We start from the raw sequence: 25086 nt of genomic DNA, 5'->3' as shown, positions 1-25086 counted from the left end.
GGTCCTACAGCACAAATCCCCTTCCTGGAGGACACACGAGCTCAGCCAAACCCTTATCTACTTGCCCCCAAAGCTTTGCTGGAGCACTCTAAGCTTGAGTTCAGATTGTCTTGAATGTCATCCCTGATCCATACATGCTTTTGTCATTTGAACACCTGTTTATACCCTCCTCATCCTCATCCCAAAGTGCCAAAACACTGCCAGGAAATGGCTGAGGATATTACAGCTTGCTCCCAATCTAAAAACGCCAGAGAAGTCTTAACTTCACCACTGTAACAAAACCAGCTTTGCACAACTGGTGATCCTGAAAAAACTTGGCTAAAAGCTGGAGAACTGCTCAGCTTTTGAGCAGCATCCGAATTGAACCACAGGGAAAAACTGAGGTTCGTTCATCACTAATTAAGGGCTTAACTGACATTACCAATGCTTAGCATATGTTCCTCCCTATTAGCTTCCAAGAACAACAACAGGCACGCAAGATTATTTTGAGCTGGAGTTGAAATAAGGTGAAACATACCTTAGGCCAACAAAGTTTTCCAGAAGGAACAAACATTTTGTTTACTCTGAAGTCAATTCTAAGACACAAAGTATTTACCCAACTTCAGCAAACACAGCCATGGATCAGCCCCATTTCCAGCAAACTGAAGTCAGCTTTATTCCTAATTCTTCATTTCAGCAATTTCAGTTTTCTATATAAACCTGAGTGGTGATAAACCATATCATGTTAATGCTCATTACATTAAATTAGCATATTTTTTGAAGTTGAAAAGTCTTTCCATGGATAGTTGTACAGATTGTCCTGGTTACAACAGAGCTGATATCTTGTGCGTCTGCATGATGCTTTCTCTAATGCACATGGATACAATATCCAACATACAATATGTGCAATATATATTTGTGATGGGAACTACCCACACTGAGCCCTATCAAAGACCCCAAAAATACTAAAGTGAGGCTCTGTGGAGCACAGAACTTGCTCCACGGGAGAAGTTTAATCCTAAAATGGATTTCTTTCCATGTTATGGTTTCAAACTACACAGTGCTCACTAACATCCTTATCTGCAGGCACATATGGAGTTCCAGAAAACTTGCTATGGTGCTTTTACATTTAAAAGTTTATACGGTCAGAGGCTCGGATGTCATTATTCATGAGCAAATAAAATTTCAGAACTGCAAGGCACTATGGAAAATGTCAAAGGCAGTTCATCTCATTTTCATATAAGTTTTTACCCTCATCATTTCATCACCATCATTTAATGTTATTGTTTGCTATACAGAGGGAAAAAATATCACTTCTATATTTAAAATGGAACACTCAATTAATAAAGCAACATATTTATTTATTACATTTTAAAAATCAATCTGGCTCTTACTAAAGCTAGCAGAAAATACCATTGATTCCACTGGGAAATGGGTCAGACCTTCAAATATAGGCCAAAAGAATAAGGTTTCCTGTAAATGTAGAATAGTTTATACCACTGAAAGGCCTAAAGTCATCACATCCCAGCTCTTCTACAAATACTGGGTGGAGGAACAGGAGGTTTCTCCCATTTCGCTCTGGCTAAATCAATTCAGCGCAAGGGGAAGGACTCACCCAGTGGCTTTTGTAACACAACCCAGATTTGGTACATGCACCTGAGCTGAAAGCAAGTGAAAATATTGTCATTTTCTTCAGGGATCAAAATTTCCATCTATTTATTTTTTCTGTGTCCTGTCACATGGCAGTTTCAGGGCTGAACTCCTGCCAGCTCTCCCTTCCTACCAGCACTGGTAGCTTTTGCTAGAAAACCAGTATCACTGGCTTAAATGAACAGCTGGCAGCAGGCAGATTTCCACCCACTATAAAAAGGTCAGACACATCCCAGGCTATTTTTAGTGTGTATTTAGGGCCCATTCAGGCTTGATTTATGCCTTCTTTTAATTCAGAGAGTTCAGAATAATATAAAGTTGCAATACTTTAAGACTCGTTAAGGAAACATCTAAATGGAAACCTAATGACCTTCCAGTGACCCAAGACTGATTTCACTATGATAAGGAACAGAAATGAAAATTCATTTCCTTGCAATAAAGGACAGTTGACTTCATCATTATGTTAGAAATTAGTCTTAAACCAATTATGCTTTTAAAGCATTGCTAGTGTTTTACACTGTCTGGTGAAGTAGTTCTATCTATCAAAATCCAAACACAAGCTCAGTAATTGGGATGTTCTCAGTCTCCAAGTGCTTTTTGGTGCCTAAAATGTCTTCAGTAAGCCTGACTTCTCAAGCAAGCATGGATCAGCAATTTTTGAAAACAAGGCCTTTGCCAAAGTATAAAAATTGTAACTTAGCAGGTACCTTAAAAATGTAGGTCACCTGTTAAACTCAGTGGAAAAATAATCAGGATGCTTGTTCTCTTCAAGCTACCCAAACTGGCTAATAAATTTGATTTCCCTTCTATAGATTGCCAAAGTCAACTGTCTGTGTAAGAGATGCTCTGTTTTGGTGTTGCTTCTGTGTGGAAAGATGATATGCTAAGAACAGCTGAAGGGAATTCAAACTGCAAACACATCCAGGGCAGAGCCCTTCATGAGAAGTGCTGTGAAGGGGCTTTCAGCATGATTTCAGGGGCTGGGGGGAGAAAAAGAGGTTGTGCATAAGAAAGTTTTGATTCTCATCAAACACATTTCAAAGTAATGTAGAACAGGGAAAAAAAAAAATTTAGTTGCACTCTGTAGTGGGGAAGGTGGAGAAAAATCAGGATTCAGATTTAGTCCTTGAATAGCAACTGTCACACTAAGAATTTAGCAGTCACAAGTGACCATAATGAAGAGAATGAAAGCAGTTATTTACTACTTCTCCTGGTCATCAGTTTGTGCATTTAGCTCTCCCTGAAGATGATAGATAGATGGATGGATGGATAGATAGATGATAGACAGACAGACAGGAAAGAGTCTTTCACACATCCAGAGCAACAAATGCCAATAACCTAAAAATCTGTCACTGGAGACTTTACCTGTCTCCCAGAAATTGTAATTGCTTTCTTAGTATCACTAATGAACAGAATCTCTGTAACCTACATTCAAGCTGTCAAATCTTGCATCCCACTAAGAGTCACAAAAGCCAACATATCTCTTTGCTCTGCATAAAACATACACTATTTTCACTAATTAAACTGTGGGATATAGAGGCAATTTAGCTGTCTATTCCTTTCTTAGACATATGTTGCTTTACTTGAAAATACTTTTTAACTGAAAAATCTGGGTTAACTTTAGAAAAACGACCATGAGAGCAGCTTGGTAAATTTATATGATGGAATATAGATAAGATTTTAAAATAAAATAGAATTTCTAGCAATGAACAAAAAAAATTATTTATTAAATTTTGTTTTCCCATATCCACATGAAGCATAGCTCTACTGACCTCCCATCCTGCCAAACACCCTTCTACCACTGGCATCTTTACAGGTAAATACAAGGAACATTTGAAAGGTACCTTCTTGCCCATATAAACTCTAAGAATTCCTCAAGATTATCTCTGGGAATTAAGAAAGAAACTGAAACTTTTTAACTCAGCAAATGAGATGGTGGTTTGCCCTTGTTCCTTTCAGGAGAGTAATCATTTCTGCTTGACTTCTCTGTCTTTTTGCTACATCCGCAGCCTTTGCTGAGTAGCTCCAGGAAATTGGCCTTTGAGTTGAAATCCTGCACAAATTTCATGCACCCACCCCAGTGAGAAACCTTTTATATATTTCCATGTTTGTGTATTTGTTGCACATCCTTAAGAACCATCCACTCAGTACATCCAGTAGGAAGGTCGAGTCAGGTGTGTCCAATTTAGGAAAGCTTTGCTTCTCATGAGCTCCTTTCCATCCTCCAATCTGCGGTACCAGAGGTCTGTCCTATAAAAACACTACACAGATGTAGTGGAATTTCCCTGACACACACAGCTCATGGCTGTTGTTATCCTCACAACACCCCCTGAATCTCTCACACACCTTCCCCTGCAGACAACTCAAACTAGGTCACTATCCATGGGCTGAGTCATCGTGCCCAGCTGGAGCCTCTGATGCAGCTGGCTGTTCAGGAATCTGCTCACCTGAGATTCTCTGAACAGTCAACAAAGATAAAAAGGCATCTCCTGACAGTGATTCAGAAAAAGACACCAACAAAATGCTCCAAATCTTTTTCCAGAGGAAAGCAGTGATTGTCACCCAGATTTTTAGAAAATTATCAGGGCAAAGGAAAAACTCTGTGACTAAGTATTTTAATGCACATCCTTTGATATTACATTTTGAAGAGCAACATTTTTTGAAATGAGGAAAATCAGTCAAAGAAGGCCAGATATTTATAATATGACATTTGCAATACCACTTATCAGTAGCATAACTAGAGATTATTTAGGTCTTCTCCAGCAGTCTGGTGCTAGAGAAGACCAATGATTTCACTGAGCTGTGGATGAACTCCCACTGGAAGTACCTCAGGAATCAATCACTGCCCAGCAACCCATCAGAAAACAAAATGAATCATAGCAATGGGAAACAAAAATTACAGATGATCCTTTCAGCTCTCTAATACCAAAAAATAGAAATCCCATGTTTAAATAGCATTTCTAAAGCATCAATGTCAAAGGTTTTCTCAGCTACAAAGGTAGCTTACTGAAAATGCTTTAATAATGTTCGTGTGACCCTAACCCTGGACCCCAGCCTTTATGTATTATGATGTAGATTTCTAGATCTTCACATACTCTTATTTCCATTGAACCCTAGACCGTGCAAGCAATAAAAATGCATAGACATGATTCAGGAGAGGACAGTAAATAGTTTTCCATGGAATGTCTTTGATCACATGTTGCAAAAATGAGAAGCATGTTGGAAAGTGTCTAAGGGATAGAAAATGATGTGCTGGAGAAACAAACTCTGCTCCATCACATGCACCACGAAGAATTTCCTGTGCAGGTAAGTATGTGCTGTAGCCATCTGGCTTGAAACATCAGCCTTGGATTTTAAAAGACTCAAGTTCCACAAACTGCAGCTGGGCATTACAGTTGCTTAGTGTTTTCTGACTATTTAAAGCACTCAAAAAAAGGTAGCTCAAATGGGTCGGTCAGAACACAAGGGAAGTTCCAGCTCCAGGCACTGGTCACTTGGGTCTCTCCTCTGCAATATGCAGAAAAAGCACTCTCTTCCTGTGGAGGGCTATAAAAACAGAATCATTAGTGGCTGTGAAACATCTACTTAGAGCATCAGAGAAAGTTCAGTCATCAGAGCAGGGTTGAAGGGAAACCCTGGAGAGCAAACAGAAAACAAAACCCAAAGTAGCTTCTTCCTGGAGAGCCTTCTTTACTCCGTTCATCAAGCATGGTCTGAACAGCACTGCCAAAAGCCAGGCTGGCCCGAGCCTCCAGCGGAACTCAGTCCTGGCAGACACCTGGCACAAACCAGGAAGGCTTGGCAAATTTTTAGGAAAACTAAATCTGAGTGCAATAATAGGAAGCACCCTGTAAACTCAGCAATAGCTGACACTACCCACTCTGCTTACAACTCTGCCATGTCTCCAGATAAACCGCCAGCTTCCAGCTGCCCACACGGAGATTCATTGAGGCGCCCGCAGGAAAGAACCGCACTGCTTTGTTCAGGGGAAAGTGTGAAATTTATCATATGCCTTTTATTTTTTGCTTTCCCTTTTCCCCTTACTTCAGACTGACAAGTGCAAATTAAAATTTCATACCAAGCCTCATACAGGGAGCATGAAATTCTGATTTGGAGGATTTAGGTAGATTTCTCCAGGATTACAGGGATGGCAGCTGCCCAAGACAGTGGCACTGGGCCTGTCCTGGCCAGCCTGCCCTGCCCTTGGGCAAAACCTTCTTGGTGCAAATGTTTAAAGAGAAGGCAAGGCAGATGTAGCACTAAGAGAACTACTGAATATGCATCTTTTTTTATTATTGATAAAAACAAAACCTATAAATACTGGGAAGTACCCTCAGAGGGATGGAGGCTGTACTCTACACAGAGACATCTGGTCCTCAGTGTCACTGTAACAGAGCCACTTACAGGGCTCTGCTGCAGATAACTGACTTACAGATAACCAGAAGATTCTCATATTTAAACACCTAAAACTTAATGCATGATTAACATTGAACACAGATTTTTATTGTGCCGTTTCTAGAAATAAGAAAGGATTTATTATTTTGGATAAAACATTTTTTAGATAATACCTATCCTTTGAAGATTATTGACACTTATAATGTAATAAATCATAATTTAATAAATCAAAGACTGCAGTGAACTGATGAGCAAAACATTTAAAGAAGTAGGTTGGCTATATTGGCTAGGAATTTTCTGGCACCAGTTCCTGTTTTAGTTAGTATACACCACAGCACAGATATTCAATGAGCTACTTTTCTCTTTGCAGAGAACCACATTCTCCCCATTTTTTGAGATGATCTAGCACATGGAAAAGAAAAAGGTGAGACTAAAGTCAACTCTCAGTTGTGCTGGTAGATATTTAGGGCAATCTCAATAAACTCAATGTCCTTGAAGAGTTCTGGACCATCACCAGTGTAATTGAAAGAAGTTAATGACTCCAACTCTTAAAAAGACTCTATACAAGTCCTATACACTTGTTATTAAGGGTTTTGGTCATCATTACATTTGATTAATTCTGAAACCTTTTTCTAATTCAAAGTCAGGATGTGATGGCATTCCAACACCACACAGCCACAACACTTCTGGAAAAGCATCTTTACAGAAAATAACTACACCAGTGTCAAAACTGAAGGATTAACAGCGGCCTCCACATTTGAACATTATTTTGTCCCAGTTTTGAATCCATAAAAAACAACTCTGCTCAGTCAGGATGTTTTAATCACTGAGACTTATTTCGGAATACAAATGTATGAATAAGAGTCATTCCTCCATCCAACACCACCAAACCAAAGCAGAACATGAACTCTGCTCAAGGACACACTTTTACTCAGCTGAGGACTCTGCTGCCAAGCTGCCTATCCATTGCTATATTTTTCTTGTTTTCAGGGTGTGGAAATATTTGTTCATTTAAAGGCATCCTTCTGGTTTATTGTCCTAGATCACTTACCTTCTGAGTGATAATTATCAGTACAAGCACCAGTGGGGGTACTGGGATAAAGGTAACTTATCCCAATCAGAGTTTGTCTTCCCCCAGAACTAGGTTACACAACAACACCAGTGAGGTTGCATCATTTTAACTACAGGAGGTTACATTAGTACGATTTCTGTATTTACATAAAGATGAAGAAAAAAATAATGATCTACAGGAACTAAAAAGTACATCTTGATTGAAAGATGGCTGAGACAACCTGATAACAGCTTATATGTCTACAAAACACTGGCACATGGAAGAGAAGGAATTTTTTTAAGAAGAAAGTGGGGGAGGGTTAGCTACAAAGGATAGATTGTGAAAAATTATTAAACTTAGACCCAAGAAAACATTTTTAAGCAGTGAGATCATTTAGACTACAATGTAGGCTCCAAGTGCAAATTGTTGAATTTCTTCCTCTGGAATTCTGCTAAATGAGTTTGAACAATGCACAGGAGGGAGTGGTAGGACGGGGGCTCAGGACGCACCAAAGGACCAAGGAGATCATTTCTGTAGCAGACAGAGGATACTGACACTGCTACACAAGTGACTGCAGGGATCTGGAATATCTGGCTTCTGAAGCTAAATGAACAATAAACAACTCACATTCTAACTACATTTCTAGGGCTTTGCTTGCACTGAGAAATAATCCATCAATGGAAGGCAGAGCGGCGCGGGAAGAGAGATGTGAGGAGAGCAGGGTGGGCTGTGAGCACTGCAGAGTGTCCCTCCACAGGGACTCTTGCATTTCTGTGGGTTACACAGAAATTAACTACATTTCCTGCCTGTTTGGCCAGAGGGAGTGGATATTCAGAATAAAAAATAACAGCCTCTTAAAGACGAGTAAAATTTGAGAATAACACAGTGAAGGAACAGATTGGAAATATCAAATCAAAACAGATCTTTGATTTTAATACAGGAAACCATTATCAAACACTCAAAGCAAGAACAAAAATACAGTCAGCACCAACTAACTGTTTCACCAAACAGTCTCCATTTCATGTAGACAAAGGCTAATATGTATGAATTTGTCTAAGCAAGAACTTAGAGCCTTGGTGATACACCATTTGTACCAAATCCGTAACTTTATTTTTAATTTTTTTTCCTTCATGAATTAGACACTACTTGGAAAATTCAAGCAGCATTTCAATCCTGCTTTGATAAGAAAGGCTATAAAATCAAAATAGGCTCTGATTTTGGCCAAAATTTTTCTGTATTTTTCCAGAAGGGAAAAAAACAAAACCAGAAAGAGAAAAAAATAAGATATACCTTTGTGGGTGGCCTCCTGCAAAACTGGCAGAAGAAACCCACTGCTTTCCAGTTTCACTTCTATATTCAGACATGTTTGCATAACTTTTGCATTTGGAAAGGATCTTTCATATTTCAGGGAAAGATGGTTCTAGTAAGAAAAAAATTCTTTACCCAATAACAACTTCCTTTTGTCTTCTTCATTCTAAGTTTAGCAAAGAACGCTTCATCTCGTTCAACAGCACAATCCAAAACCCACTGAAACTTGATTCTTATCAAGCACAATGCTAACAAAGCCCTTGGGAACAGTACATGTTTGAGACCAAGGTTTTGACATTATTTTGTTCATCCAGATTTCTCCTTCTGCTCTTTATCTTCCCAGAAATTTCACCCAGGTAGAACTAGAGAACACTGGCTGTAGGCCTCACTTTTGTAAATGTCCAGATGTCTGACTAAGCTACTGGTGTTTTGAACCACTCCTCCAAGGAAAAACACTGGCCATAAGGTAATTATCTCTAGAAGCCCAGTAAATCTGGTACAGCTGCAAGGTACTGGAACAAGTGAGGCACACATGTACCCAGTAAATTTGGGACATTTTTCAGCATTGTCTCACATGTTAAGAACATGCTCTGAAATCTCCTGAGCACGTGCAGCCAGCAGGATGTAACTGGTATGTACTGGGATTCCAACATGTAGGTGGACCTGTGCTGCAGGACATGCAGCACACCGAGTCCCAGTCTTGCATATTAAATCCCACACAACTTGGAAACTGCAGATTCACTCTGGTCAAAGCACACACAGATCCCTTTTTGGAAAATCCTGACAGAATGATGATCCACAGAGCCTGACAGATTTGTCCAAGTCCTATTAAAAAATCCATCAAAAAAATCAGGTGACACTGAAATTTTTCATGCAACTCAATCATTTAGCCATAAGCATATAGACTTCTTGCAAGATACAGCTAAATCAGCAAAGAACAACACTTCAGATTGGAAGGCAGATTGGAAGATTTGAGTATCTTGACACTGCCTAATTAAGCTCAGCTGCTTTTCACACCAGAGCTGCCGGCAGAAGGTAAAACATATTGCAAGCATACAGTTCTCGGTACAAGCAGACACTAAATGGCACTCCTGCCTTGCTTCCTCACTCCTCTCTGTGCCACCCCACCTTGCCTGCCCACTGTGCTGGCAGGGAAGCACTGCACAGGGCATGCACCAGAGCTGCTCTTCCCCAGGGATCAGGGGACTTGGGCTGTTGTCCTCATCCAGCCTGCCCAGGAGGCAACCAGGGCACCACATGGCCACACTCTAAGCACAAGAGTTTCCTCCTTGCGAAGGGCAAGAGCCTGGAGCAAAGGAAGCACCTGCAGCTGTGGAGTGTCTTTAGACCCCTCTGCAAAGGGAGAGCAGATTCCAGCTGGATTTCCACGGCAGCCTCCTCTTCCAGCCTGAGGTCAGCACTTCCAAGAGAAGGAAATTCGCCCCAAGCTCTTGGCAGTGTTTCTGAAACATCCTGTTAAGCACTTTGTGGGTGTTTTTTAAGAGCAAAACGTGAAATGAAATTAAGTTTAAGGGTTTACACTGTCATTAAGATGACTGTGAGAGGGAGAAACAAGAGGAGAGCAGTTAGTGGGAATACAGAGGTCAGACCACGAACTTCAAAGCCTGTAGGAGCCTTATTGATTCTCCCTTCAGATCCTGAAACCAATAAAATTATCTTCTTGAGATCCTTTCTATAAAGGCTGAAGACAGTGATTTCTCCTGGGCATCTGAACAACTCTAACCTTGTTTTTAAAAACTTGAACTATTTACCTTTATTATGAAGGAAGTGAGAAAGGTATTTGCACATGACAATGACTTCTGGAATAATGTGGAGAGACCAATACTGCAGGATTTTTTTTGTGTTGGTGCCCAGGAAATGTGTTTCTATCCTTTTTAGCAATATCAGAATATATCAGAATATGTGCTTTGCTTGGATTTAATGGATATTTTGGGATTTGGGGAGCAAAATTTTGTGTTTCAAGCCAAATTTGCCCATGAATGAGAAATTCTTCTAAATGCTAACACAGTATCAAATTCTTCCAACAATTTCACTTAAACTGGGAGAACAAAAAATGAGGCAGTAAAAGGCCTCATGCCACGTGACATCTTGGCATAAAGTAGTCAAAATACTGAGAGGGCAAGATGGGTTCTGTGGAAAATGTGAATGAGAGGCCTGCAAGATACTAGGTCATCTGGGAGACATAGGAATCACCAAGACATCATCTGGAGACCTAAATTAGACCAATTGTTGTTAAAAAAACTAAAGAAAAAAAAAGTGGTTTACCCGGATAAGGAAGAAAAGGAAAGAAAGTGGAAAGACCAGTAACAACGGAGTTTATGAGTCAAAATCTTAGACTTCCTGCTGTTACACTGTAGAGCTGAAATATTTTTGATGAATTGAAGAAAAATATAGAAGCACAGCCCAATGTGAATTCAATCAATTATTGAAATCAGTTGAGAAGTTGTCAGAAAATTGCAGCAGAAGGATGAAAAGATACTTCCACATGCACAAAAAGCAGTGATTTTTTGAAAGGACTATAGGAAAAGAAGGCACTACATATTTCCTGAAAACTGGATTAAAAACTAAGTATGAATGGAATAATGAGATTGAGCACAGTGAAGTGCATATCTAAAGAGAGAGCTGTACAAAGAAAATCCAGAAAATTATTTAATTGGAACGCACAAGGAGGAATGGAGGCGCAATTGTTACTGACAGAATTTAACAAAATTAGACCCCCACCTCTGACTGCATCTAAGAAAGGCTGGAGGAAGGAGCACCTGACCAGGTGAGAGAAGAAAGTGCTCATTAAAACAAAAAGGAGCAGCACTGAAATCCCATGACAAATAACCTGGTCACTTATGATCTGGAAGTTCCTTATCTGGTTCATTAATGACAAATGGGCTGAACTGGTTGAAACTAATGATGTGTTGCTTAATATAAGGGAGGCTATTGACAAAGCATAAGTGGGGAGGAAAAAAACCATCTCCTGGTGGCTGAGGTTTTAAAGGCGGGAAAAGAGTGCCTGAATTCTGAGCAAATGAGATGAATGTGTAGGACATTGTCACAAGTCTTTGTCTGTGTCCTAAATGGTGAAAGCTTATCTGCTGCAAATGGAAAGCAGCACAAAGCATACAATCTCTGCAAGCTGCACAGTGGGAAACCAGGGAAAAATAAATATATTTTCAAAAGGGCTCTGATAATTTTTCATGAACAATGAAAGACACTGCTGTCTCTCAACAGACATAAAAGGAATGTTAGAGAGCAAGCACCTGTGCAGTGTAACTTCATTAGGAATGCCTGGATCCTTTCCATCATGGACATATATACACTCAATCAACAGCAATACCCAGGTCATGTTTTCAATGCTGAATTCTTAACATAACTTCAAGTTACAAAATCTCAAAGTAAATCATGAAACCAGAAGGTACAAAATTAATCTAAACAGAAGCAAAGACACTTTGCAGTTCAGGCAAATTCAGACAGGCAGTTTCCCACAGCCTTGTACTGCGTCTGCCCCCAATAAACTCACTGGGAATTTTTCCATTAAAATCAGTGTGAGCAGGATCAAGTGCATGGCTTGGCTGAACCCTATCCACTTGCCAACCAGTAATTTATTATTACAAAGGCAGTTCCCAGAAAATGCATTCTCTTAAGGTCTGTGAGAATTAGCTATCACATAGCACGCCTTGCCTACAGGGATTTTGAAGGACACACTGTAATTTATTGGTGAGAGTCCAGCTCCATCTCACATTGCAAACACTCCAAATTCTCCTTTAAAAAACTTTAAAAACCTGAAATAATCTTAAGGAAGCAATGTGGCTTCCTAGCAAAGGGAATTCTTTCTTCCAAAGGTTCTTGGAAATGCCTCGGCCGTCGCTTCAGAGACAATCAGGCTTTCCAGCTGTCTGACCTGAGACCCACAAGGTCTGTAAATCCTACCAGTGCAATCAATCTGATCTGCTGCAAATCTCCAGATAGCAGAGACACACCAGCTTCCTTGCAAGGAACGCTCTGCCCTTTGCCAGCGCTTTTCTCCAGGGTTTCAGCAGCACAAAAGAACATCTAATTCTCTTCAGGATGTCTGGTAAGAAGCTCCCATGTGGAACAGGGGGCAATCCATCATTATGGACCAGTAAACACCTCCTCAGCGATCTAGGGCTTAAGTAATTCTGGCCATGTGCCCTTCCCACCCATATCCCACCACCATTACCAACAACCAGTGGAACAGAAGCACAAAGGGTCATCTCAGATTCCCCAAAGTCTGTTAGCACCTGGAATTAAAGGATAACAGGAATTGCTACAACATTTTTGCAATCATCCCACCTCTAATCCACACCAAGCCACAAATACAAACTAGATCCACGGCCAAAAAATGGCAGCAATGAACCCCTTGGGCCTGGAATGTGATGTTACTCACCACCCTTGGAGTCTTAAAAAAAACTTCCAATTAACTTTCAAGCACAGATTTTATTCCAAAGCCTGTGTTTTCTTGTCTGCATTTTGTTGCTATGCACATTTTGCAGGCATGGTAGATTTTGCCAGTCTTCCAAAAATATTCTGCTTCAGTAATATATGACCTGCAGGTTAATATCTGAAATGCTACAATGGGTTGCCATGGAAATGTCAATACCATCCATTTCTCTGCACACATTTAATTGGGATATCCTAGAAAAATACCTGGAAATTTAGAATTATATTCAAGTCATCTTACAGTGACTCAAAATCAGATTTTCCCCTTTTTGTATATTTTACTCCATTGAAGTTGGAGCAGCTTTTTTGGGCTTCCGAGGACATTTAATATCCTTAGCTGGAGACTTTGCGCTGCTTTTTTGTAACCATTTCATGGTTTAACAAGCCTCCAGAGGATCTGCTTAAAGAAAAACACAGCAAAAAATACTTAAGCTTTTAAGTAGAATATGAAGTTAACATGTATGATTTTCAGCCTGCTCTTTAGTCAACAATTTCTGAAGAGGGACTGGGAAAAGCCTACATTGAACTGGCAAAAGGAACAGCCAGCAAGTCTGCGAACAAGGACTCAAGCAGAGATTTAATCTATGGCTTTGGACAATATAATATTTTAAACTCAGGCCCCTGAAAGGTCTGATTCCCCAGGCTCAAGAAACACATTTTTTGATGTATTGAAGAAAGACTGTGCTTTAAAAGCCACATAACAAATAGATACAAGCCCCAAATATCTAGGGTTTGGCATCCCCAGTTTCATTGTGAATAAAATGTAAACGAGAGCTCTGTAAAATGAGATCCAAACTTCTGCCCTGCTCCACAGGAAAAAAGGCATGCACGACTGCAATGTGTCCATCACTATATATAACAGGGTCTCTCTAAAAATGGAAAACCCTAGAAAGAAAGAAACCCAGTATGGTGAATGAACTCTGAGCACTATGATCTAGCAAAACTCAATTAGACAAACAGAATTGCTGCCCACTCAGCAACAACAAAACACAGCTCACAAGAGGTAATTGTCAGTGCTTGCTAATTTCATATATTTTAATAGTCAGGCAAGGGCTGCTTCTCATGTCACTGTTTAGATACTGTTGCTACCACTCACACCAGATGCTTTCCCACAAAGTGACCTGGGTTTGCTGGTCTGTGGAAGAACAGCATTTCCAAAAAGTCAAGACTCCCCACATCCAAAGACCTATTCAAAAACCTGCATCACTTAAAACCACACCAGCCATTTATTCCTAAAATACTTCACAAAAGAAAAAAGAAAAAAAGATGAGACAAAAAAAAGAAAAAAAAAATTGTTTCTATTTCTTTAAAAGTTAAAAAAGAGCCCTGCAGCAGCAAGGGAAAATTTCCTGTCAAGCATGCAAGGTGGTTTTTGAAGGAGGAGCAGGGATGGGCATTTTGGAGGCAGCTGCTTCAGGCACAAAACATTTTTTAGTGTCTCTCACCATTCACAATCTGCAAACAACTTCAACAACTGCAGTACGCCTCCAGAAGTACCACAGGAAAAAAGATCTCCTCGACAAGCAAACTGACATGGTCACAAAGTGCACAGATACCTGATGAGATTACAAGTTTAAAAAATTCCTACAGGTGGCAATTCATAGAAACCACCATTAGGCTTGCCTTTTCAGGTTACTTTTAGACTGAGCATGTCTTATGCACAACTCACTCTTTGGGTAAAAGAATCCTTCCTCAAATGTTTTGTAAATAATCACTCCAATGTTTACAAAGCTCTGATTGTTGAAGCAATGCTAAAATATTAGTGTTACCAGGAAAAAAGAACAGCCCTCTTAAAATCGACAGTCTGTAATGACCAAACCCAGCAAAATGGACCAGAGCCCGTGGAAATTAATTTTGATCCAAGGACAACTGCCTGGAGCCCAGCAGTGCTACAGAAGGTGATGTTGAGCACCGTGAGGCTCCTGCAGCAGGACAGCAGCGAGGGACTGCGGGGCTGAGCCGCCAGGGCCGCTGCTCCCAGCTCATCCCTCACACCTGCTCTGCAGGACTTCTGGGCACCCTTCCTCACACACCCATCAGGCAACGCTGCAAAAGGCTGCTGAGAAATCTGCCCTGAAGAGCTGCCTACCTGTGGAACTGTCAGCTCTGAAGTGGAAATAAAACCCATGCCTAACCCCCTCACCATCCAGACTGCGATTAATAATTTCTCCCCTTGAAAGCAGCACACGGCGACGGGCAGCCGAGCTGTGCCAGATGGTCCGAGCACACACACAGAGCTGGAACAAGGAAGAGACTGCACAAAAACTGAGATAAAAGGAAGAGCAAAGATTTCATCTCAGGCTTTTAATCAAAGAACCTGCTGACAAATGAAATACACAGTATTTAACCCATTAACAAGCACTGCAGTTCCATGAGCTGAGCAACAATATCATGTAGAACATTAAGAACCTGTTGGTCTGCAAGAGACTTCACCTTTAGCACGGGAATGGGACGAGTGGACACCAGAACCAGGTGCCACTCTCTGAGGGTCTCTTTCCAGAAATGCAGCCAGTGAAGCACAGGGTCTCCATGGGCATTGAGGAAAGCAATGCAGTGATTCATTTGCTGGCCTTGGCTCTGTTGGAACACCCAACAGCTTCCAGCTGGTAGCTGCATCCCTTCCAGAAATAAGGCTCAGGTAGCAACAGCTGGCAAGAGACTGTGGCCAGTGAGAGAGGGGACTGTCATTAGCAGGGTGTTACACTGCTTTAAACCAATTATCAGACCATGCCTTTGCTCTCATTGCAATAGTAAAGTTTCAGTAATGGAGTATCAGGGTGCAGGTGTGTGCAGGCAGTGTTGCAGGGATCAAGAAAACACCTCTATATTAACAAATAGCCATTGTTTGGCTTGAAAATTCATCATGGTCCAAGGCAGTCCTGCTGACAGACCATTTGTAATCTAATATGCAAATGTTACGTAAAACAACTCCCAAGGTTTATATTCAAATGTGCAAAGACATTTAAATTCAAACTATTACCAGCAAACATGATTGTGGGACTTAATGATCTACACAGTTTGGGACAAAATATTTAGAAAAAATAATTATAAATAATTTGTAACACGATCATTTAGGAAAAGCAGAGTTTGCACTCATAGTTTGCAGTAACAGTTTCTGTTACTGCTTTATCCCACTTACCCACTGTTTCAAAACAGTGTTTCTGCTCCATGGAAAGCACAAATTTTCAAAAAGAAATTCATTCACTACTGTTACCAAACTGCAGATCCAAAGCAACTATAATCAAAAACTTTGCTGTTTTCCTCCTGGGCTAAGACATTCTCGCCTTTTAGAATTTCAGGAAAGCGCAGGGGAAAAGAGCCTTGCACTAGCTGAAAGGAAAGTTAGCACTGCTGTTTCTTGTTCTTCAAATGAAAGTTATTTTTACCTAAAAAGTCCAAGCAGCCCCAGGCACTGCTCAGGGAACTCAAAACAAAAAAAGCACCAAAAAAAATAAGGAAGAGTCACAAAATGGTTATGCAAAGTTATTACCCAACACAGGCTTTAGCTCTAAACCATGGCTGGGCAGACCAGGCACCTCCTTCATGCCAACCGCCGGGTTATCACAGGTGCGCTGCCCACCTCCTGCAGGGTGGAACACATGCTTGGCTAAAGCATAAAAACCCAAGAATCATGAGCTTCCCTGCTCATCCCTGCACTGGCACACACCAGGGGCAGAATCTGCATCCTCCTCTCAGCCCGTCTGCAAAAGGCAGAAGTGCTCTGTGTCCTGCAGTCCCCCCAGCAGCAGCACTGGTGAGCAGCAGTGCCTGCCCTGCTCAGCTCCCCCAGCACTGCTGGGTCTCACTGACCCACACAGGACCTGTGGCTGCAAGGGGGAGGCAGGACAAGCAGGAGTCCTGGCTCTGGCTCTAGGGCAGGGGGAAGAACAGCTTTTAAAGGGAACAGTGCACAATGCAGAGTTTAAATACATTATATAATGCAGAACTCACCATATACAGAATCAGCTAAACAAACAGCCCTTCAGCTCAGGCAGTGGCTTTTGCTTTGGAGGTGCCCAATGATGTCAGGCCGAAGGATCAGCTCTGGGCACTCAAAGGTTTTCCTTTAAACCAGCACTGAGCTCATGGGCAGCACAGGGATGTAGGGAAGTGTCTGATGGCAACCATGGAAATCAGTGCAGAATAAGACCAAGCCATTTGTTTCTCATTCTCCAGCTGGGCTCACACCACCACAAATGCAGAGACCCTTCCAGTCCCCCTTCTGCAAGCACCAAGATAACAGCACCACACAGCACTGCTGCTCTGGCCAGCCCATGAGGAGCACATCTCACAGAGCTGAGAACAGTCAGAACCAGCTGAAATACATTTTTAATCCTTGGACCACTTCACAAGGCCTCACACATGGCTCTCCTGGTGTGAGAAATTACAGAAATGTAGATGTTTGAAGGATGTGCATCTCTCTTGTAGCTCTGGGCGTGCCCATCGCTTTCACTTGAAGATGTCTTTCAGCCTCATCAAACCACTGCATCATCATCATGGACAGCAGATGAATTTACGCCACTTTTTGTCAAAAAACATTTTAAACTGAAAACACTTATCAGCATTTTATACTTAGAGTTTATTTTAGTGGTGCCTACCAGATGCTATTTTGTGTATTGTTATTAAACACAGAGTTTGAATCCCATGGTACAAAACAGCAAACACTACATGCTACCCATAGTTTTGAATTCTCACTGTCAGAATCCATTTCCTAAACAGAGATACGAGTTGCAGAACACTTTCAGTTTGTCAGGGCAGACTATTAAGGTCTTTCTGTGAACAAGTTTCTCCCTCTTTGAGCCTGGCAGGACCCGCTGGATCCTCTCCATCCTCTGTTTTTCTCAGCAGGTTGGACAACACGAACACAGCTTGTAAATAAACAAACCACAACGGGATGACACTTCACAGAAAAACATACCAGTAAATGTGAAATTGCAAAAACCTTGTGGGTGTCCACATACATTTTCATAAGGCAAACCTCCCCACACGCCTGTGGGCGGCTGCACACCCTCACACATGAGAGCTCTGGCTGGGCTTCTGCAGGCAAAGTCTGACTTCCCAACTGCTGCTCCAGTGAACTCTGCCCTTCCACAGGGCTTTTACGAGCAAGGCACAGGGTCAGCTTGCAGTGAAAAAAAGGTTTATGTCACCCTTGTCCAAAAGGCAAATATTTTGATCTCTCTTTCCTCCCAGGAGACTGAGAGGCTAAATCCATTAAGGATTGTGAGGTCAATGGATATTAGAAGGAAGTTCACAAAAATGAACTTTAATAAATCTGCTGAAAATGTTTTGTCTTTATAAGCAAGCGTTGACTAAATGTAAACACAAACAAGTGATTAATCAACCTCAGTTTCACACTCCCCAAAAGCTGAATTTAGGATGTGAAAGAAGGATAGAAGGATTAGCTGATAGAAGGATGAGAAAAATAAAATGAGTGCTTTCTCAATACTTCCATCAAAGCTGTTTACAAAAATTTTACAGGAGTATTCATATGAGAACTGGAAACTTGTTTTATAGGCCAATATCAGCTTTATTATCATTTTGCTATATTTAGCAAAATTTGGTAATATTCAACTCCAGCTATAAGCTGTTCACAGCAATCATTTTGGAGAGCCTTATAGAGCTTGAATTTAGCAGAGAAGCTAAAATTAACTCATCAGTTGAGAATTAAATTAATTTTATTTTTAATATTAGCTGTCAATACAGGCAAAGCAGTTATATTTAAACAAGTACAAATAATTAAGTCCTTCACCCTTAATCAATGCATATCTGAATGGAAGTAACTTGCTCCAGTTACTTGCCTCATAACCACAACAGAAACCCATTCAGAATAAAAAATCCATTTAGCCTAAGGTATGTACCTGAATCCCACTGAAATCAATTTGATTTAAGTACCTGCTCAAAGCTGAGCCTGCACTGAAGTGTTTCCTCAAAGTCTACACAGACCCCAAGCTGCCTAATGAGAAAGACAGGGACAAATACAGAAACTGAGCTTCTTCACATACTATTATTATGTTCCTGTATTCCAGGAAGATAATGATCGTCTAGCAACAGTTTATTTCAGCTTGGTGGGGTGTGTGGGAGAGAGAGATGACAGCTCAGTGCCAGGAACCTGGGCCAGGTGGCAGCTCTGCTCCAGCTCCAGGCCACCCCACCAATTTTTACCTCTGTACAAGAGGATTTGTGTTCATGGTGAAACAAAATGGTGCTGCAGCAACTACAGATTTGATATAATGAAGAAATAATAATGAGAAATTATTTAATGAATGTTCAATAATTCTGGAAGTGATTTAAAGCACCTGGAAAAAGGAGATGTTTAATTGAAAGAAAAATCCTTTGAAGATGGAATATACTTCCCAAAGCACTCCAAAATTCAAAAAAGCACCCTGCAAAGGTAGCCCACACAGCTTTGCTTGGTCCTGATATGCATATGCCTCACCACACAGCAGTAGTTACATGAGCACATCCCCATCGAAAAAACTGAGCAAAATTACTGATATTGAGAAAAAATCAATTCAATTCATTTCATAATAACTTTATTTCCAGGCAAAATGAAAATTACTATCTCAGAAGCACTGGGAGGGTTGACTTTTCACCTGACACCCTTCTCTGGCCCAGCTAAGGCCACCCACTGAGGAAGTCCACAGCAGAAAACTTCATCAACTCTGGAGAAAAATAGGCTATTCCTGGCATTTCCCATCCAGTACATTTAAGAGCACTGTTCATTAGCCTTCACCTGATCATCCCACATGATTTACTATTGCACATGATGCACTATTGTAAAAGTAGAAACCTTTAGATTTTTCCCCAAAATTACTGCAAGGATCTCATTTGCCTGGCAAAGAATTGCCTGATCAGCTGTAATGCAGATGGCTGGGAAGGGTGACATCCCATGGCCTAAGATAATTTTCCCTGGAGATTTGTTTTTCCCATGAGTGCTTAACCTTGCTTCTTAATCAAAAGCTGATTTGCCACTGAATTCTCAATCTTCCTCTTCCCAGAAATCCCCATGAATCTGCAATGTGGAATTCAGAGGAAACCCAAGACAGGGGAGAAAGACAGATGTATTTATCATGCACAGATGATGTAGGAAGGAGACAAAAAATATTGTCATCAGAGTCTTACTGACTGCAAAATAAGGGAACAGTAATTAATCAGCAAGAGTGCAAGCTGAGAGGAAATATTGATTGGATTTGGAGAAACTTCAGTTTCCTGTTCTCCTGCAAAGGTAACCAGGAAAGTTTGTGTAAATTAGAATGGCAGCTAGCCAGCCAGCAGCCAGTCTGAGCCATTTCAGGCAATCCAGAAAAATATACACCAGATGCACATTGGTTTCTAAAGAGTAATTTAAATACATTAGTAAATCAATGGCACTGACAGTTTGATGGACTATGATGGAGGAGTCTTCCTCTGAAATATCATCTCCAAAACCTGCAAAACTCTGGCAACTGAGTTGTTACAACTTTATCATATTTTTAACTTTCATTTTTTCAAAAAACTTCCAGAGTGGAGTTGTTTCAGCTTAATTTTACATGGATTTCTCCCCTGCTGAACTGGCCCCTAACTTTTTAGGGGTCCTAAATGTCAAAGAATGTTGTCCTTTTGCATTGTGGAGGCCCAGGAGATGCCAGTGAGAGGACTGAGGACCAGCTCTGCTCTGATGAAGTCTGGGTCTGTCAGAAAGAAGTTGGCTACCGCTATTGAGTAGCAGCAGTAAATTATTTTTGTCTTTTTATCTGACTGGCATGTGCTTGCAGCCAGGGGGATGATTTTACCTCGATGTAAAAATAAAATGAAATAGTTGAAAAATGTACCAAAAAAAGTAATTAAAAAATGGTGAGGTTTGCCCCAGGAAGTACATCAGAGGGTCACATGAAATGATCACATCATTCAGCACCATGGCACAGCTCCTCTAAGGTCTGACCTCCAGCAACCCCAAGTATTGCCATGGGAAGGGGTCCCAAGTCTCCAGCAGAGCTGTGGGTTTGTCCACCCTGTCAGCCCAGAGCTATTCGTGATGGGACTTGTGTCAGACTCTGTTTGGCCATTCCAAGGGATTTAATTGGCACTTAGAGAAACAAAAACTTTCTGGTTTAAGCACATTTGGGGAGTTACCTTACTGTCTTCATCAGTAATAAACAGTTCTTGGCTAAGGTCATCTTTCATCTGCACAGTAAATAAAACTGTCACTAAAGCTGAGTTTCTGTTTCTCATCAATAATACAATACAATAAAACTCAGTGCACAGTACTTAAACGACATTTTTTAGAGAAAAGGCAAACCTTAAGGAAGTTTCAGTATAATCATTTCCTTTCAGCTGATCAACATAACAGACACAGTAATTAAGATGGAGAAATGTGATATTAAAGCTTACAAGCCTGATAATCAGGTCGGCTTTAGAGGCAAAAATCAAGCCAGCTTTCCAGGCCTCATCATAACCTTTAATTAAATACTTAGCACCTCTTCAGTTAACATTCGAAGAACATTTAAGCAAAAACTCAGCAGTTTCAAGAAAAAACAACCCGCTCTAGTTTATTTATTTAATTCCAGTTTTATTATGTAGGTAGTTTTACTGCTATCAAGAAACATTTCTCAGGTTTGTAAGAAGGAATTCAACTGGAAATATTAAAATATGTTCAACATGATGCTTATTTTTATCTAGAGGAAGATAAATTATTATACGTATGCAAGCACTAATAGCAGTTGCCAGAGAAAACAGGATTTATTCTCACCACACCTGCAATATTTCAGCCACTACATGAAAATATTTCTCTTTCTGAAACAATTAGCCTAATCTGTAGTGAACTCACAGACTTTCACAGTATTACTCTGCTGAAGATTATTACTTGCCTAAAAAATTATGCTTACATTTTTCCAGTACATTAACAAATAGCATTGTTTGAGAGGAGACCAGACAGAAATATTACACCCCATACTCTTCGATTCTCCCAAACCCCAGATAATCCCACACCAGTCAAAACAAATTATTCAGGTTGCCAAAACAAGTAGTTACATTTCCCAATCTTCTGATAACGTTTTACCTAAATGCAGAAGCAAATCTGGCACAGTCTGGAACCAGGGCAGGGCAGATCTCTCCCAGCACATTCCACTTTTCAAAACCCAGCATGTCAGCAGAGCCTTCATAACACAAGATGTACACCTTGATCTCTGCAGGGCTTAGGAGGTTGTGGGGTTTGCTTGTTTACAATTTTCAGACAGATGTAATCTCGGTTTTTCTTATTATAATATAAAAGATAGATAACGGTGCATGGAAAATGCTAGAAGAACCCTGCTGTCAGGTCCATCTCACCACATCTGTTGACATAATTTAGAATTCACTTCCATGGTGTGGAAAATGCAATTTTTTTTCTTTAGGTTGGTTTTTGAATCCTCACTCCCAAGCAGTAAATGGATCTTCCATTAGTCCTGGCTGCCTTTTGGGGTGTTCAGCTGTCCCCAGCTTCAGGGCCCTTTGTCCCACTGCCAGGGCAGCTGTGGGGGATGCACACTGCCTTGGGGTATTGAGTTCTTACACAAACCTCCAAAATAACTGCATTTAGTAGAAAATCCCAAACCCTTGTGTCTTGTGAGGTCCAGTGTGGCCACTGCCTACTACACACCCAAGACCTTGAAATGGTGGCTGATCCTCTCAACTCCAAGTTCATGGAGTTTTCAATTCCTTCACCTCCTGTTTCGCTGAGGAGAGAACAGCTTGTCCTATTTCTTGTGAAAAGAGTGCCAAAGATAGGAATATTTATAAGGAATTTGTATCTATCTATCCAAACCAAAACATTCAAAAATCATGACTCACAATCCCCTCCCAAATCATGGGATTGAATTAACATATCATGGGATTTTAAAAGATGCTGTTTTAAAAATTATGGAATACATAAATTTTGTTCGTCACGCATTACCTTAAAATATTTACATAGCCAGAAACTACACATTTTTTTCAACAGTTAAAAGAACCAGAAGCTTACCTAGGGAAAAAAAATCATCACATATTCAAAAGATTCCTGGAGGCTGGACCTTTAAAAATAGTCCAAGAGTTACAATTCAGCACATGTAAATTTATGGGATTTGGCAACAATGCACTTGTCTCCAGGGATATTGGAAAGAGGAGTAGTGCTCTTGGTTAACCTTTTTTTTTTTTAATAGATACAGCATGCTGAAAGTGCCCTACTAAGTATTTCCTAACTCAGCCCACCAATCAGTTTAGAACTCTATGGAAACACACAGCAGAGTGTGCTTATCAATGCCCAATCACTAAATATTTTGGTGTTTGTTAACCAAAACTCAAAGCATTCTGGAAAAAGACCAAGTGGAAAATAAAATTACAATTTGTGAAAGCATATCCCTCCCATGCCTTTTGTCTAGGGCAATCAGAGGTGGGAAGCCAGGTTTAATTAAAAAAAAAAGTAGAGAACAAACCATTTTCCAGTGGTTGTTCATTTTTTTATTAAAGGCAAAGACAATTTCATGGAAAAAAATCCCCTTTACACTACAGTTTTTATTTTTACTGATTTTTGGTAACAGTGGGGTTTTTTTCCAAAATCAAAAACCAAGTTTCCAAATCAAAAGGTGATGGTGTAGAAGGGAAGATTACTGCCCTTAGCATTCTTTTCTTAGTTTAAAAATTTGAAACATCACAACCATTCCTACCTGACCCCAACACCTGCTGTACCAGACAAGGTCACTGCTACTTCTCAGCCCAGCCTCCCTTTTGCTTTTCAATCCCACAGTGCTGGCTGGTGCCTGTGATTACTTTGTGCGCTATACCACAGTTTACAAACTCCAGCCCTGACACAGGAGAGGTGACAGACACCAAGTCTGGTGGCATCAGACACGGCGTGTGGATTTGCTGCCAGGTACAGGCTGCATCTCAGCCACTGCTGACAGAGCCTCCTCCAGCAGGTACCAGGTGCCAGTAACTGGAGCTGATCTACAATTTGTGCTTTTCTGGGTACCAGACTCCTACTCCTGAGGAATATTTACCATCCAAAACCAAAAATACTGCCATAAGGTGTGAGCAACATCAAGTCTCTTTTGTTTAAGAGGAAACACAGCCAGCTGCTGGTATTTTCCAACATGCAATAATTTTATAAACATTCTCTAATAGAGCAACTTCCACCATACCTACTATCCAACCCTTCTGGGACTGTGGCACTCAGACTCCTGCATTACCCAGATCTGCTCCACAGTGAGTACAAAGGCAACAAGAACTCACCAAAGCACTGTGTCAGTCATAAAAGTCTCAGGTCTTTTCCAAAGTCGAGAAGAAAAAAACTGGTTGAATGATATTGTTTGCTTTCTTTTTAATCCTTGTTCCAACCTGAACAGTGAGAAATTTATACTGCTCATGGGGCCAAAATTTCAGTGTCTCATCCCTGTGGCCCTCTGTTCCTTCCTTCCTATACTTGAAACCCCACTGTACTGAAATAAGATAATACTAGGGTATGAGTGACAAACAACTCTGCAGTTTGGTACACACATTTGGAACAAAAATGTAGCTATTTTGTTGTTTCCACTCAAATGACCCAGTTAATTTCAGTGTTAACATCAGCTGTCAAAACATCCTCTTAGCAGATTTGCATCCCTTATTTATTCAGAAAAAAAGGTGCAATAACCAGGCAGTTATCAGAGAAACAGAAAACACTACACAGAATGGGTGTTTATATTTAATTCTTGCTATTCCATCACTGTCTATCACATGCTTAGTACATTATATACCACACTTGGCAACACATAAATAAATCCAGAAAGTTTGTGTTCATACTGGAGATACCCTTTATTTTCATTTTGGGACTAATGCATCCCAGTGAAGACACTGTCAATGAAGCCCATGTACCATGCCAGCCTCAGTGTCCTGCTTGCAGCCTTCCAACACAGCCTTTGCAAAGCCAGCACTGCCACCTGTCCCAGCAGCCACAGCCAGCTCTGCACTGCTGTCACCCACCATCCCCTTCCTCTGCTCTGACCCAGGGCTTTGGGGGACACACGACTTTATGTTGGCCATCTCTGAAGCCAAGGAAACTCTTCAAGGCAAAGACAGTGCCACCATCCCAGAGATGGTTTTCAGTGTTTGCTTAGCCCATAGAAAAATATTCAACATGTTGCCTACTTTTCCCTCCTTGGAGGGAGAGGACATTTCCACTTCGAAGGATAAAAAAGCCAGAGGTAGCAGATGACACTGGCTTGGTGCCTTCAGCTGCACCTCACCCCAGAGCCCGC

At 40.8% G+C, this 25086-nt stretch overlaps 1 protein-coding gene across 1 annotated transcript in view; it reads right to left on the bottom strand.

The window, feature by feature from the left end:
- Positions 1-25086, bottom strand: part of ADAMTS2 (ADAM metallopeptidase with thrombospondin type 1 motif 2) — a 174656-nt gene that overhangs the window by 85970 nt on the left and 63600 nt on the right. The gene's annotated exons all lie outside the window — the stretch shown is intronic.

Source organism: Haemorhous mexicanus, chromosome 15 (assembly GCF_027477595.1).
Source record: "Haemorhous mexicanus isolate bHaeMex1 chromosome 15, bHaeMex1.pri, whole genome shotgun sequence".
NCBI lineage: Eukaryota > Metazoa > Chordata > Aves > Passeriformes > Fringillidae > Haemorhous > Haemorhous mexicanus.
This window is presented reverse-complemented; position numbering and strand designations above follow the sequence as displayed.